Genomic DNA, 4,458 nt, shown 5'->3' with positions numbered 1-4,458 from the left:
TGCATTGGCTTCTGAGTACTGCAAACAGCTTGTCCATACTGAAAAATGGTTGTCAAGTGTACAGTAAAGGGTGAGGCAGACAAGAACTTGAAATCACTTTTAGTTTTAGGAATTAAAATTTTTATGTTATCTTGTTTTTTTTTTTTATTTTATGTTATGTGTATAGATGTTTTTTCCCCCTGCATGTATGCCTGTAGTTATTGTATGTTAAGTATTTCCTCCTCATGTCTACTCCCTTTCCAATAAAAGATTCTGATAGCTCTATTACAAAGGTCACAGGGCATGCATATTAGTTAAAAGATCAGATTCGAAGCTGGGTGTGTTGGGGCAGGTTTATAATCCCAGCACCAGAGAGGCAGAAGCACTTGTATCTCTGTGAATGAGAGGTCAGTGTGGTCTGCACAGTGAGTGCCAAGTGTTGTACACAGTGAGTTCCAGACCAGTGCTGTGTAGTGAAAAACCTCATCTCAAAAAAAAAAAAAATTGCATTTGCAGGAAGCTTTGTCCCAGTTCCCAAATGTCTTATTTAGCTAAGCTTGTGGCTCACAACCTAATGAAAGTCTCTGATTGTTTCTTTGCTCAGAAAAAGAAAATGGAGATATAAATCGGCTTAGAGGGAAGATAGTCACAGAAGGTTGCCACCAGAATGTTTTTGAGAAGTCAGAGGAATGTCAGAAGGCTGGGGCTGTCCTACTGCAGTAGGAGTGGAGAGAGCAATCGGTGGCCCCGAACTGAAGCTGAATTCGCTTTCTAGGAAACTTGACAATGATCTTAGGAACAGAATTTTCCCCCTTTCTCCCACAATTCCATGAAAATTGTTATCTTGCTAACATTTTGGTAAACTGCCTACATGAAAGTGGAAAAGAGGGCTGGTGAGATGGCTCAGTGGGTAAGAGCACCCGACTGCTCTTCCGAAGGTCCAGAGTTCAAATCCCAGCAACCACATGGTGGCTCACAACCATCCGCAACGAGATCTGGCGCCCTCTTCTGGAGTGTCTGAAGACAGCTACAGTGTACTTACATATAATAAATAAATAAATCTTTAAAAAAAAAAAAAAGAAAGAAAGTGGAAAAGATTTGAGACAAACCCTGGCAGAGTGGGTAAGCTCAAGAAGTTGCCCCCCGGGAAGCTGATACTTATTTGGAGCTTAATTGGGTAGGGTGGTGCATACATATAATTGGTGAGGCCAAGGGAGGAGGATCACAAGTTTTTAGGCTAGCCTGAGCTACAAAGTGAGGCTCTGTTGAAAGAAAAGAAAGAAGGGAGTTAAAAAATGGATTTTGAGATTATTTTTTAAAATGTGATTCAACATTTCCTCTTCTGGGTTTATAGCTGAAGGAGTCAAGTGACCATACTGTAAGAATACCTACATTTCTGTTTTCCTTGCAGCTCTGTGCACAATATCCAAAATATGGAACCAACCTAGATGTCTACCAATAGACAGATGAATAAAAATGCATTGCACAGGCACAATGGAGTCTTATTCAATAATAAAGAATAAGGAAACACTACTGGCTGGTTTTGTGTGTCAACTTGACACAAGTTGGAGTTATCACAGAGAAAGGAGCCTCCCCTGAGGAAATGCCTCCATGAGATCCAGCTGGAAGGCATTTTCTCAATTAGTGATGGGGTGGGGGGGCGCTGGTAGTCCTGGGTTCTATAAGAAAGCAAGTTGAGCAAGACAGGGGAAGCAAGCCAGTAAGAAACATCCCTCCATGGCTTCTGCATCAGCTTCTGCTTCCTGACCTGCTTGAGTTCCAGTCCTGACTTCCTTTGGTGATGAACAGCAGTATGGAAGTGTAAGCTGAATAAACCCTTTCCTCCCCAACTTACTTCTTGGCCATGGTGTTTTGTGCAGGAGTAGAAACTCTAAGACAGAAATTATGTGATTTATAGGAAAATTAATAGACACAGAGATCATCACGCTAAGTGAAATAAGCAAGACTCGGAAAGACACATGTCACACAATCATACTCATATGTGGAAGCTAAAACAAAACACTTTACTACCAAAAGATTAAAACCTAAAACAGTGATTGCCAGGAGTGGGAAGCAGAGCAGAACTGGAGAGATGTTTGTTAGAGGTTACATATAGGTAATATGTAGGATAAACAAGTTTAGAGATCTAATACACAGCATGAAGACCATGTAGTTAGTAAAAGTATACTGGGGCCAATAAGATGAGTCAGTAGATAAAGGTGCTTGCTGTCAACATGAAGACCCAAGTTCAGTCCTCAGTGTTAGCATTCTGTCTAAGCTCCTCCCCACAGTTACCTGGCAACTGTCATTTAAGCCTGATCCACTATAAAAGGGGCTACTTGCCCTCTCCTTCCTCTCTTAATCTCTTCTCTCTTTCTCTTGCTCTTTCTTTCCTCATTCCCTTCCTTTCCCCCTTTCTTCACGTACTCATGGCCATGGCTGGCCTCTCTACATCTGTTCTCTCTCTCTCTCTCTCCTTCTACTACCCTCTTAACTCCCCTCCCCATGTCCTGAAAAAACTCTGTTCTATACTATACCATCAAGTGGCTGGCCCCTCAGGGGGAAGGGATGCCTTGGCATGGGCCTGCTGAGACATCCCCTTCCCTCATACCTGACTATACCCCCATAGAACATATCTACCCTTATCTCTCTTTATCTTTTTATAAACACATCAGTCAGGATGCACAAATTGTCCTCTGATCTCTACAGATATGCTATGTCATGAGCATGCATGCACATAAAATTTTTAAAACTGTAACAAAACATGCTATATCAGAGAGGTAGATTAATCAGAGAAGTACATTTATCAGACACACACACACACACACACACACACACAATGTTTTAAAAAGTGAGTACTTGGGACTGGAGAAATGGCTTGGCAGTTCAGAGCACTTGCTTGCTTCCTTATTTATTGTTTTGGCCTAAATTTGAATCCCAACACCCACACTGGGCAGCTCACAAACACATACCAAAAGATCTGACACATTCTTCTGGACACCTCAGATGGACACACACACACACACACAAATCATTTTTTTTTTTTTTTGGTTTTTCGAGACAGGGTTTCTCTGTGTAGACCAGGCTGGCCTTGAACTCAGAAATCCGCCTGCCTCTGCCTCCCGAGTGCTGGGATTAAAGGCATGTGCCACCATGCCCGGCACAAATCAATTTTTTAAATGATTGTTCTCTTTTTAAGTAAATTAACACCCTTCCATACTTTGCTTTTCTTTGCAGTGCTCAGAGTAGAACCTAAAGCCTTCTTTGTGCTCAGCAAGTGCTTTGCTAACTGAGCTACCTTTTTCTTTTCGTTTTATTGCTTATTTTATTTGTTTACAGTTCAAATGTTATCCCCTTCTCTGTTTCCCCTCAGGAAACCCCCTCTCCCATCCTCCCTCCCCTGCTTCTATGAGAGTGGTCCCCTATCCACCCACCCACTCCTACCTCCTCGCCCCTGCATTCCTCTACACTGGGGCATGGAGCCTTTGTGGGACCAAAGGGTCTCTTTTCCCACTGATGTCCAACAAGGCCATCCTCTGCTATATATGCAGCTGGAACCATGGGTCCCTCTGTGTGTATTTTCTGGTTGGTGGTTTAGTCCCTGAAAGCTCTGGGAGATCTGGTTAGTTCATATTGTTGTTCCTCCTATGGGCTACCCTTTCCAACCCACCCGTTCCTTTAAGCCTAGCTATGTTGAAGTAGGATAAGAAATTCAAGTCTCCTTTAATTAAATATGCTTCTAGCAAAGAGCAAGAGGATAAAGAAAGAGCAGGGGTATGGGTGTCAAGGGAACAAGTCAGGGTGTTGGCCAGAGGCCAGGACGAGCCTCTGGTCGGCCTGCCTGTTCCTAAAAGGTGGTGATACTCCACCGGGCAGCCCCAGAGCTTCATGGTTTCAGAAGAGAGGCCGGGAGGGTGCAGGGTGTGCATATTCCATTTGAGGGGAACTGACAGAAGCCAATTTTGTCTGACAGGAATGGATATTTGAAGGAAAAAGGCCCCCAGTCTTGTTTGGGCCAAGTTTCACGTTTGGGCCAGGCGCTTAGTGGAAGCTTAATTAGTTTCAGTGGACCAACCGCAAATGGGGCAGCTTGCTTTGCACATGGTCAACTTGTACAGCTAGGAATGAGGAGTTTTATAGCTTCTTTTTCAGCACCACCTCATTAATCCTCCCAGTGCAGAGGGAGGCTGAAGACACAGTCATCTTCGTTTTAAAGAAGAGTCCCAAAGAGGTGAAATGACTTGAACCCCATCACGGAGCAAGTTAGCCACTATGCTGAAAATAGAGCCAAGCTGTGATTCTGGGGTGAACTGCCCAAGTTAGTCTACAAGTCATCCCTGCTTTGTAGCAAGCTCCCTCTTGCAAGGGACCAGTATCACTTTACTCTTTAGGCTGACTCTCTGCTTAAGGACATTGTAGAGAAGCATGATGGTATATATATATATATATATATATATATATATATATATATATATATAT

Source organism: Mus caroli, chromosome X (genome assembly GCF_900094665.2).
Source record: "Mus caroli chromosome X, CAROLI_EIJ_v1.1, whole genome shotgun sequence".
NCBI lineage: Eukaryota > Metazoa > Chordata > Mammalia > Rodentia > Muridae > Mus > Mus caroli.
Note: the sequence above shows the minus strand (reverse complement) of the source record.